The sequence below is a fragment of the Oncorhynchus gorbuscha genome, linkage group LG18 (genome assembly GCF_021184085.1).
Source record: "Oncorhynchus gorbuscha isolate QuinsamMale2020 ecotype Even-year linkage group LG18, OgorEven_v1.0, whole genome shotgun sequence".
Lineage (NCBI taxonomy): Eukaryota > Metazoa > Chordata > Actinopteri > Salmoniformes > Salmonidae > Oncorhynchus > Oncorhynchus gorbuscha.
Window position 1 is genome coordinate 11,163,578 of NC_060190.1, and position 13,029 is coordinate 11,176,606.

Here is a 13,029-nt window from a genome sequence, read left to right on the forward strand (position 1 = left end):
CTATATCTATGTGCCAATATCTTGTCACGTACAGCATACTGGATATAACAACAGATGTGTCTATTTAATTTCTCTCCAACTTCCATGGAGCCTTAGATCAATAGCCTGTATGAGAGATGAGGTCTTTTACTCAGCTATGCGCCAATATCGTATGACACATACCGCACCTGGATATAACCCCAGTCTGTGTATAAGTCTAAATTTAACTCCCATTCTTCCAAAGCCTTTATGACAGAGGCATGAGGTTTTGAGAAGAAGATGATGATTCACCTCCGAGTCGGTGATCTTTCAGTCAGACAGCCTCCTGCTAGATTGTTATCTGATGGCTAATAATATGATCATTACAACATGACCGAACAGCTCTTCTTCTCACAACTCTCCCTCCCTCCTTTATTCACTCATTCCCTCTATCCTCGCCTCTTCTCTTCCCACATCTCCCTCTCCCTCCCTACTCCCCTTGCTTATACCCCCTCTATCCAGCTCTCTTCTCCACTCATCCCTCTATCCTTGCAAGGGTAAATGTGTCCCCCGTCAGAAGAAGCATATGCACAAAGCAGGAGAATCTGCAATTACTGCAGATGTAAGATGTCTCTGAACCCAGGCATGGGATCTCAGTGTGAGCTCTAGTCGCTGTGCCCATCAGTGACGTCACTCTCGGTGCTACGATGCGGTACACACTAACCCGGCGCCCAGCAGTGGGTGTCGACCCGTATCCTCTCTGGTTCTGTTTTGATGTTTAGTTGTTCCGTATCAACCTTCATACAACAATAAGCTACTGATATTGTACCACAGACGTGTTCCTGTATGGAACATATAGTACAGTGATCTCTAAAGAACTTGTACCATAATGAATATAAATATATGCTCAATGTATAGACCTAACCTTTCTATGGAGGTGAACTGCCACTGTTTTGATACGCCATACCGTACTCTTTACTATGGTCTGTTCTCTCAGTATGTTGCAGATCTACTCAGTGTAAGGTACTTTAACCTAACAGAGCCACACCTCCCCCTGTTGAGGGAAAAGCGTACTGCTGCAGACCGTTTCCACAAGCATAAGCACTGTTACTGTTAACTTTAAAACCCCTCATAACTAGGGCCAGGAGATTTTCCTGACCATGTGACAGGGATGTGAACAGGAAAAACGCCCTACACCATCAAACTGAAACATGACCATTTTCATATCGTCAGAGTATTGGATAAATAATGGTATTCCAATGACTGTTGCTCAATAAATATACACAATAAACTCTCTATGATGTTGTCACGCCTTGGTCATTGTATCTTGTGTTTTTGTTATATGTTTGGGTAGGCCAGCTTGTGACATGGGTTTATATGTTGTATTTCGTATTGGGGTTTGTATTAATTGGGATTGTGTATGATTAGGGGTGTGTCTAGTTAGGCTTGGCTGCCTGAGGCGATTCCCAATTGGAGTCAGGTGATTCTCGTTGTCTCGGATTGGGAACCGTATTTAGGTAGCCTGAGTGCGCGTTGTATTTTGTGGGTGATTGTCCCTGTCTCTGTGTTAGTCACCAGATAGGCTGTAATTAGTTCACATTCCGTTTGTTGTTTTCTTCTTCAGTTATTTCATGTACCGCATTTATCTTCATTAAAGTCATGAGTAACCTACACGCTGCATTTCGGTCTGACTCTCTTCATACAACAGACAAAGGACGTTACAGATGTTCTACTAAAGGGTCTTGAAGTCCAAGCAAGGTACTGTAACCCTTACCAAGGGTTCTTAAACTTTTTAGCTCGTCACCCAAAAGAGAAATTGACCGTTCTCCCAGGACCCAAATCGTCATCCAATGACTCAAATTATGATGAAATAATGGGTAATTATATTCTCATAACTCGCGGCCCACCTCTCACATGCCCAGGGTGCAGTTTGGGTCCCGACCCATAGTTTAAGAAACCCTACATTAGACAAATGTTTTGCCAACATGTTGCGCCATGTTGAGCACTTCTGATCATTTACGCTCTGTTTCAATTCCGGCTGCCTAATGGAAGAATTCTCTGGGCTGGTATAGTTCACAGAAATAGCATTTTAGTCCCATGAATGATGAAACCGTTTAGTTCGACTAAAAGCTTACGATAGCTCCTGGTTTCTGCACTCACAAGTGCCAAAGGAAAGGAAAAATGTAATGCATTTAATTGGCAATCATCAAGAGATATGGCTCTCAGGGATATTATCAGATAATATGACTGTCTGTGCGCCAATTAGTTTGATTCAGGTTTTATGAGAATTACATTTTTCCTCAATTAATTATGAATCCATTTTAATCTCTTCGATTTCCTTTCAATTGAATCACAGCAAAAATGAACAGGAAGTTAATAAGAAGCTTTTTGGGAAGAATTGTGTTGATGATCAGCTGGATCATCTTTTTCTATTCAGAATACAGCCTTTATTATCTATTCATTAGCAATTATTAAGACATTTTACAAAACAAAACTAGATTTGACTTCATTATTCAACTTAAAGGAAGACTTCTACTCTACAGCATTCATAACACAATGCAAATGAGTTTTAAACAGAGCTATCACAGAAACAGAGATAAGCGAGGAATATGAGGCACCCAAGTGGATTCCAATGAAAACCTGTCTCGCTGCATCTTGGGTTCATATTTGTTGGAGTTGCTAGTAACGTTTAAATAACAAAAGCAAACAGTGGCACAATAAACGGCTTCATAATGACTACTGCCTTTATTTCTCTGAATGTTGTCTGTCTTTTCTTTTTACCGTTGTACTTATTGTAAAAGTATCTGAAGCTATTATGAGTTCACCAATCAAGTGAGTGTGTGTGTGTTGTGTGTTTGTTTATTCAGTATTCAGTACCATGGCCCAATAACTAAAGAGTCCAACCTCATTGAACATTAACGTGTAAGACCATTAAACTCCCGGGTACTGTATGTTAATGATCCTGGGAAAGCGGTGAGGAGTGTGTATGTGTTTGTGTGTATTTGTGTGAGTGTTTGAGTGTGTATGAGTGTGCACGACCATGTGTGTGGGAGGGTGTGCATGTATGCATGCGTGTGCGCCTGTTTACATACAGCTGGCCTACTGTATGTGTGTGTGAGTGTGTCTGTTGTATTGTCTAATCCTTTCGAGCCTCCTGTAGGGACATCGTCAAATCACATTAATTGCAAGCTCAATGGATAAACACACCCTCTGTAGTCAAAACAAAAGGCCTATTGTAGAAGCCTGGTCTTCATTCAAAATATTGCATACACAGAACGCCCCTAGAATGAATTGAAGGAGTAATCAGTAGAACTATAAAATGAATTCCTTGTATGTGTTGGTGTGTTTGTGTTGACTTTCTGTGAACGTTTCCCTTTCATATACAGCCCTCCTCCCAAGAAAATTGCCATCGTGTTGTAAATGTGTGTGTGTGTTTGTTTGGAATGAATGTGGTTGTGTGTATGTATGTGTGCATGCTTCTGTCTGCACACTTCTTACCAGTCCCTCTACACTCTGCTGCTTTAGAAGGTTACCAGCAAAGGCATTTCTCCCTCTAACTCTCTGCTCTGAAGCCTCTCTGTAGACCTGTCCCCTCAGGGAACCCCCTTTACTGAAATAAAGCATTTCCAATGGCAATTAATATTAGAGCATGGAAATCACTGAGGAGGGGACCAAAGTGACATTCCCTCACCAGTGTCCTCACTCACTCTCCCTCCTCCCTACTTCCTTCCTTCTTTCCTCGAGGGACAGCCAGCTCCCTCTCTAAAGTACACGACACAGGCTCCATCATGTGGAGTTAATAGAGAGAGGACGGCTGGTTTGTTACTGCTACACTGCATGCTGGCGTCCCTGTATTAGAGGTCCCGTTTCTAACCTCCATGGTTCACTGCGTGATGTACTTCTACAGTTCCTGGGTGGTGTGTGTTTGCTAGACTTTGAGGTGTCGGCTCAAAGTGAAGAGAAGACATGTCCTACTATTGCTTTTTATCAGACGCATCTTCGGGTGTAAATGTTGTTACGGGATGAATAAGCCTTCTGAGAAGTCTACTGATGTGGAACAACCACTACCAGGAATACAGGTTGTTGTCTGGAAAGTCATTAATTTTACTGCAGTGGCCTAAATCAGGGTCACACAGAGTGTTTCTTGGTAGTCCTAAACACACCAACTTTGAAACAAAAGTATGCGCCGCCTCACATGGTGTCACGTCGTTCGTAAGAATGATGGTCGGACCAAGGCGCAGCGCAAGTATAGTTCCACATCTTTTAATGAATAAGTGAAACTGAAAACAAAATATCAAAACTTACGAAGACCCGTGACTACGTAGTGCTCAAACACACACATAAACAATATCCCATAACCCACAGGTGGAAAACATGCTACTTAAGTATGATCCCCAATTAGAGACAACGATAACCAGATGCCTCTAATTGGGAATCATACGAATCATCAACATAGAAAATCAAACCTAGAACCCCACACAGAAAATATAAACTAGAACAAAAAACCCTAGTCACGCCCTGACCTACTCTACCATAGAAAATACAGGTTTTCCATAGTCAAAACATGACACATGGGCTTAAAACAAAGAGGACACCTGTACCATGTCAGAAGCATACCACTCTGCATCCTCCTGCTGGCTTGTCTCTGAAGTTAAGCTGGGTTGGTCCTGCTTGGTCCCTTGATGGGAGACCAGATGCTGCTGGAAGTGGTGTTGGAGGGCCAGTAGAGGCACTCTCAGGGCAGTGACTGGTGACATTTCCCTGTATAGGGTGCAGTTGTGTCTCTGACTGATTAAATGAGATGACAGGATATTTTAACAAATCGATAACCTAACGTTTAATTGATTATGTGATTGAATTAAACCATGCAACAATGAACTTATTAATAACCTGGGGCACCATGGAATAGTGTTTATGGAGCTTGCTGTCTTCCAAATAAACTCTCTTAAAGATCTGAAGACCTTTTGTATCAATAGTAGTCAATTATTAATTGTCACCTTATTCAGTCACATTCTGATTGTCGTAAAGTACTTGGTTATCTGCACAAACCCTGGCTAACAAGTTGAATCAGCAATACACAAATTGGCTTAATTATTTATTTACTAATCACACAGAATTACATGTATATACATTGATTACTAATCATGTCATGAAGTCTCTAGTGGACTAACCCAATATGATGGCTGGTTACACAAGGGGGTTGGGTTTGAAGGAAAGAGCAGGAATACTGAGGGACAAAGAATTTGGGTCTCTATCGGACCTTGAGAAGCTATGCTTCTGTAATGGCAGAATCGTATGCATTCTAATAACCACTCATTCGGAAATGGAAAATACAAGATATATATTTACTCTGAGCTGCACTTCGATAGAAGGGTCGAAGATGAATTACTGGTTTGCCCAGCAGAGATCGCCATTGTCCTTTGAAGAATCTTTCTGGTCGTAGCATTCTAGAGCGAATACGTTGAAGTGCCCTGTCGTTCTTAGGAGATTGGCTGTCCTTTCCTAGGCCACATATGTTTACAGATGCAGCTGATAACTCGACATCTAGGATGTATTACTTCTTCTTTAGTGAATAATAGTTCAAAGTTCATACCGAGATTCCATAATCAGCTCGTGCTGTATTCTGGCTGGTCTCATCGAAATTAACCGTTCTAGCTTGGTGATCGCCACCTCCACATTGAAATTCTCCCTTTTTAACGTTTGGGCGGCAGTCCTCACATTTCTGGAACTAAATGTTAATTATCGTTACGGAGGCTTTTGTACTTATGAAACTATTCTCTCATTTAGAAGCTAAAATCACATTTTATCTTCTCACAAATAGTTTCGCAATATTTTGATGTAAATCTGATAACTAGAATGTGTAGACTTTCAAAGATACAATTATGTCGTCCTATCATCAGTAACAATCTACCAAAACAATGACTGATCTGACATCATATTCTGTAATTCTGTAATTCTTCCATTACAGAAATATGGTCTCATTGTTCAACTTTCTGATGTTACCGTCCTGTAGAGTCTTCAAATCAAAGGGCTTTCCAAAAGGTAACAAAGGGCTTTCCAAAAGTCCATTCTGTAGAGTGCAGAGAGAGCGTTTCGGAATTTATGGGGGGGTTCATAAACTGGTGGGGGGGAGAGTGAGAAGGGGGGGGGGGGTGTATGACCCTCACCCAACAGGACAAAGTCATGACAGTGCTGTCTTTTGGATGGGACTTTAAACGGATATCCTGACTCTCTGTGGTCACTAAAGATCACATGGCACTGTGCCCTGGCTAAATTCCCAATATGACCATCATGGCCACCTAATCATTCCCAGCTTCCAATTGTCTCATTGAACCCCTGTAACTATTCCCCAGGTCGTTGCTGTAAATTAGAACATGTTCTCGGTCTACTTACCTGGTAAAATAAAATAAAAATAGTTTGCATCCCAATATTACACTTTATATAAATCACTGAAGACTGAAATATAACAAAACTGTTTGACATAGAAACACCAGATTTTTGGCGAGTGAAATTCTGAAAGACATGAATAACATTCCATCCATGGGACCACAAGGTAATTTGACTGCAGGAAAGGGCTACTTCTCGAGTTGCCTTCAGAGGAATATCAAATCAAATCACATTTTATTAGTCACATGCGCCGAGTACAACAGGTGTTGACCTTACAGTGAAATGTTTACTTACGAGCCCCTAACCAACAATGCACTTTTAAAAAATAAGGATACGAATAAGAAATAAAAGTAACAAGTAATTAAAGAGCAGCAGAAAAACAACAATAGCAAGACTATATTCAGGGGGGTATAAAGTGACAGGAGTTATTAAAGTGACTATGCATAGATGATAACAACAGAGAGTAGCAGCAGTGTAAAATGGGGGGGGGGTGCAAACAGTCTGGATAGCCATTTTATTAGGTGTTCAGAGGTCTTATGGCTTGGGGGTAGAAGCAGTTTAGAAGCCTCTAGGACCTAGACTTGGCGCTCCAGTACCGCTCGCCATGTGGTAGCAGAGAGAACAGTCTATGACTAGGGTGGCTGGAGTCTTTGACAATTTTTAGGGCCTTCCTCTGACACCGCCTGGTATAGAGGTCCTGGATGGCAGGAAGCTTGGGTGATGTACTGGGCCGTTCGCACTACCCTCTGTAGTGCCTTGTGGTCGGAGGCCGAGCAGTTGCCATACCAGGCAGTGATACAACCAGTCAGGATGCTCTCCATGGTGCAGCTGTAAAACCTTTTGAGCATCTGAGGACCAATGCCAAATATTTTCAGTCTCCTGAGAGGTGATAGGTTTTGTCGTGCCCTCTTCTTGACTGTATTGGTGTGATTCGACCAAGTTGGTTTGTTGGTGATGTGGATACCGAGGAACTTGAAGCTCTCAACCTGCTTCACTGCAGACCTGTCGATGAGAATGGGGGTGTGCTCCTGGACTGTGTTATAACTATGCTGTTCCTTGTCTTTGATTGATGTAAAGGCTAAGAAGGGGCTTTAATTACCCAGGGCGCTGTTCCACCAGAAACACACACAATCTCCTGTCCTCCTCCTGTCCTTCCTTTTAAACCCACTCTCTCTTCAAGCAATTACGTCTTCTTTTCTTCAGCGCTAGACTCCCTGACTTTAAGTTTGGGCTTTAACTCAACATGACATCATGGACTATTGATGTTGACATTATCAGGGGTGGCGCTAACTCTATAAGGGGCCAGTCATTGCTAAAACCGATGTATTACTGATCATTAATAATCAAACGCTATGTGTACATGTAACGGCGTTCGTCTGTTGAAGAAAGAGTCGGACCGAAATGCAGCGTGTTGGTTACTCATGACTTTAATGAATGAAAATGCGGTACATGAAATAACTGAAAGACGAAAACAACAAACGGAATGTGAACCTATTACAGCCTATCTGGTGAAACTACACAAAGACAGGAACAATCACCCACGAAATACAAAGCGAAACTATGGCTCCCTAAATACGGTTCCCAATCAGAGACAACGATAAGCACCTGACTCTGATTGAGAATCGCCTCAGGCAGCCAAGCCTAACAACACCCCTAATCAGCCGCGATCCCAAAATACTACAAACCCCAATACGAAAAACAACATATAAACCCATGTCACACCCTGGCCTACCCAAACATATAACAAAAAACACAAAATACAATGACCAAGGCGTGACAGTACAGTGCCTTGCAAAAGTATTCACCCACCTTGGCGTTTTTCCTATTTTGTTGCATTACAACCTGTAATTTAAATGTATTTTTATTTGGATTTCATGTAATGGACATACACAAAATAGTCCAAATTTGTAAAGTGAAATGAAAAAATAACCTCTTTCAAAATGTTTTTAAAAATTACAAATTAAAAGAAAGTGAATATATGTATCAACTCCCCTTGCTATGAAGCCACTAAATAAGATCCGGTGCAACTAATTACCTTCAGAAGTTACATAATTAATTAAATAAAGTCCACCTGTGTGCAATCTACGTGTCACATGAGTTTATATACACCTGTTCTGCATGGTCCCAGAGTCTGCAACACCACTAAGCAAGGGGCACCACCAAGCAAGCGGCACCATGAAGACCAAGGAGCTCTCCAAACAGGTCAGGGACAAAGTTGTGGAGAAGTACAGGTCAGGGTTGGGTTATAAAAAATATTAGAAACTTTGAACATCCCACGGAGCACCATTAAATCCATTATTAAACAACTTAAAGAATATGGCACACCAACAAACCTGCCAAGAGAGAGCCACCCACCAAAACTCACGGACCAGGCAAGGAGGACATTAATCGGAGAGGCAACAAAGAGAGATTTGAGACTGGGATAGAGGTTCACCTTCCAGCAGGACAATGACCCTAAACATACTGCTAAAGCAACACTTGAGTGGTTTAAGGGGAAAAATGTAAATGTCATGGAATGGCCTAGTCAAAGCCCAGACCTCAATCCAATTGAGAATTTGTGGTATGACCTAAAGATTTCTGTACACCAGCAGGAACCCATCCAACTTGAAGGAGCTGGAGCAGTTTTGCCTTGAAGAATGGGCAAAAATCCCAGTGGCTAGATGTGCCAAGCTTATAAAGACATATCCCAAGAGACTTGCAGCTGTAATTGCTGCAAAATGTGGCCCTACAACGTGTTGACTTTGGGTGGGATGAATAGTTATGCACGCTCAAGTTTTCTGTTTGTTGGTCTTATTTCACAATAAAAGTGGTAGGCATGTTGTGTAAATCAAATGATACAAACCCCCAGAAAATATATTTTAATTCCAGGTTGTAAGACAACAAAATAGGAAAAATGCCAAAGGGGTGAATACTTTCACAAGGCACTGTAGGTATCATGTTCCTTGGGTGAAGAACCATTGAAGTCAAAGCACACTAGAAATGCAATCACATGATTAACTTAAAAAGTGTTTGATGCCATTCTCTCTCTCTCTTCGCTGGCTAATATTGGCATTGCAAGTTGAACGTCATCATCGCATGTTTTTCTTCAACAGTGTTAAACGCCTTTCTCTGTGTCTGTGTGTCTCTGCTTTAGTCTAATAATACCAGCCCTATATAGGCAGTAGGGCTACACTGTGCTGTGTTGTGTGCTCTAGCTGCTGGATCTCTGGGGACACTGCAGTCCGTTTCCTTGAGTTGTCAGGAGCAGCAGTAGGGAGCGCTGGGCTTGGCCCCCTGTTGGCATTGATCTTTGGTTAATCTCCCCTCTGTCTCCCAGGGCACCGGCCCTGGTCTGACTTTGAACGATTAAAGAGTCCCTCAAGTCAGTCTGATTCAGCATTACCATGCATCACTAATGGCCCCGGACGTTGGTCTCCGTCTCTCTTTCCATTGTTCTTTCTCCATTCTGCTCTCGGTCTTTCTCTCACCTACATCGCTCTCTCTCTCTCGCTCCCTCCCTCCATATCTCTATCCCCGTCTCTTCTCCGTCGGTCTCTTCTAATGCTCAATCATCTCCTTTCTGCTTCTTTCACTCCCTCTCTCTGTGACCCTCTCCATCGCTCACTCTCTTTCTCCATCTCTCTCCCATTAACCCTTTGTTGGGGACACAGGGTTCTGTATTACTGTCAGAATTATCACCACTCTTGCGTTATGTTGCCTCAGATCCCCTACAGGACAGGAAGCGTGATGAGGATTTCATAGTGAAGTCATTGTGATAAAAGAATAGGCTATATTGAGTGCTTTATGCATGGCAAGGTTGGTGCTATTACTTAAAATTGACATATTATCAAGTATACCATTACTGGAATCACGTATGAGACGCTAAGTCATATCTACTACACCTACTGTATGTCGGAGTATGCATATGACATTTGTATGCATATGAGTATGCATATGACATTTGTATGCATATGAGTATACATATGACATTTGTCATTGTATTTACCAAGTATGGATGTAAAGGTAAATGCAACATTTGTCATTGTATTTACCAAGTATGGATGTAAAGGTAAATGCAACATTTGTCAATGTATTTGTCATGTATGCCTGGATAAGAATATACCAACACGTTTGATTCGATTTTCTTTATAGGTTGAATATAACTTCTTCAAATACATAGTATTTTTTTTACAAATATTGTAAGAAAATGAAAACACTGTTAACATCAACTTTTTAATTTAATAAATATGATTGTAAATGCATAAAACAATTACACACAGCACATTTAAACGTCAAAACAAAAAAATATTGTACACCTAAACTTTTGTATTTTTATATAAAAGCTTTACAGTAATAAAACTCTGTCTACAAAAATAATCTCACTAACTCTATGGGGGAAGAGAGCGAAGTTATAGCTTAGGGATGAACAAAATCAAGTCCTCGTGAAGTGTCTCTGCTGGTTTCCTTTTAATGCCTTCACACCGCTGGATAATGTCCTAAAATGTACACCGTACTGCTGGTTTCACTGGTAGAAATCAGACCTTGTTTGAGATGTTAAACAAGGTTTTACGGTGTCCATATTAGAACTGCTTTAGAAACAAGACATTCAGGCTGTTGAGAACTGAACATGCCCGTCTCTTGCTCTCGCTAGTCTGTCATTCGTATACAGCCCAGCCCACACCTTGGGTTCCTGTCCTGTGACATCATAGTATGTTATAGCATCACAAAATGTCTGAACATCCCGGCCCAGAGTTTCCCTATCACTTGCCAGCAGAGCTTCCAGGAACTTCCACCTGTCCGCCTCCATTTGTGAACCTGAAGGATTCAAAGGCAGAAGGTGCTTAACTTGAGCCAGTGTGGGCCGGTGGATTCGTTCTCAGCTGAATATTGCCTAAGGGGTGGTTCTGAGAGCTCCGCCATTGTTCTGTTGGTCAAAATACTTATATGGAGCACGAAAGCTTGTTATTTGAAGACTTATGTTAAAGAGACCATTCACTCAGAAAAGTCTGAAATTCTTTAATGTGATAATCAGGAGTAAATATAGGGTCATATTGCTAGAGTTTCCTGCTGCTCTGATGGAGTTCTATATTCTGTAGTTCAACCAGTCATTTGTTAAAACATTAGCCAAAAGCTGTTACAATGTCATAGTTTTTGATACACATAAAATATTCTTTGAGAGGAAATACCTATGTTCTTGTTGATTTGAAAGTAAAAAATAAAAACAGAAGATGAAATTAGGTTTGTTATTTAAAAAAGTACTAGCATGCAGCCTCAAATATACATGTTTAAACTGGAGGATGGGCCCTTTTTCATAATGAATAAAGACGCTTTGCTATAAAACACTATTGGAAGATAGATATGAACTAACTCATTGTTACATTGCTATGTGAAAAGACCTCTTATTTAAGGTCAAAGACATGAACATTGTCCTGTTTCTTTCTCGATTTACACTACCAGTCAAAAGTTGACACCCCTACACATTCAAAGGTTTTTCTTTATTTTTACCATTTTCTACATTGTAGAATACTAGTGTAGACATCATAACTATGAAATAACACATGGAATCATGTGGTAACCAAAAAAAGTGTTAAACTCAAAATATATTATATATTTGAGATTCTTCAAAGTAGCCACCCTTTGCCTTGATGACAGCTTTGAACACTCTTGGCATTCTCTCAACCAGATTCATGAGGTAGTCACCTGGAATTAATTTCAATTAACAGGTGTGCCTTGTTAAGTTTATTTGTAGAATTTGATTTCCTTCTTTATTTTCTGAGTTTGAGCCAATCAGTTGTGTTGTGACAAGGTATGGGTGGTATACCTATTTGGTAAAACAACAAAAGTCCATATTATGGCAAGAACAACTCAAATAAGCAAAGAGAAACAACAATCCATTATTTCTGTAAGACATGAAAGTCAGTCAAGGCGGAACAGTTCCAGAACTTTTAAAGTTTCTTCAAGTGCAGTCGCAAAAACCATCAAGCACTATAATGAAACTGGCTCTCATGAGGACCACCACAGGAAAGGAAGACCCAGAGTTACTTCTGCTGCAGAGGATACGTTTGTTAGAGTTACCAGTCTCAGAAATTGCAGCCGAAATAAATGCTTCAGAGTTCAAGTAGCAGACACATCTCAACATCGACTGTTCAGAGGAGTGTGAATCAGGCCTTCATGGTTGAATTGCTGCAAAGAAACCACTGCTAAAGAACACCAATAAGAAGAGACTTACTTGAGTGAAGAGATATGAGCAATGGACATTGGACTGGTGGAAATCAGTTCATTGGTCTGATTAATCCAAATTTGAGATGTTTTGTTCCAACCGTCATGTCTTTCTGAGACGCAGAGTATGTGAACGGATGATCTCCGCATGTGTGGTTCCCACCGTGAAGCATGGAGGAGGTGGTGTGATGGTGCTTTGCTGGTGACACTGTCTGTGATTTATTTAGAATTCAAGGCATACTTAACCAACACGGCTACCACAGCATTCTGCAGCGATACACCATCCAACCTGGTTTGTGCTTAGTGGGACTATCATTTGTTTTTCAACAGGACAATGACCCAAAAGGGCTATTTGACCAAGAAAGAGAGTGATGGAGTGCCTCATCAGATGACCTGGCCTCCATAATCACTCAACCTCAACCCAATTGAGATGGTTTGGAATGACTTGGACCGCAGAGTGAAGGAAAAGCATTCCAGTTGAAGCTG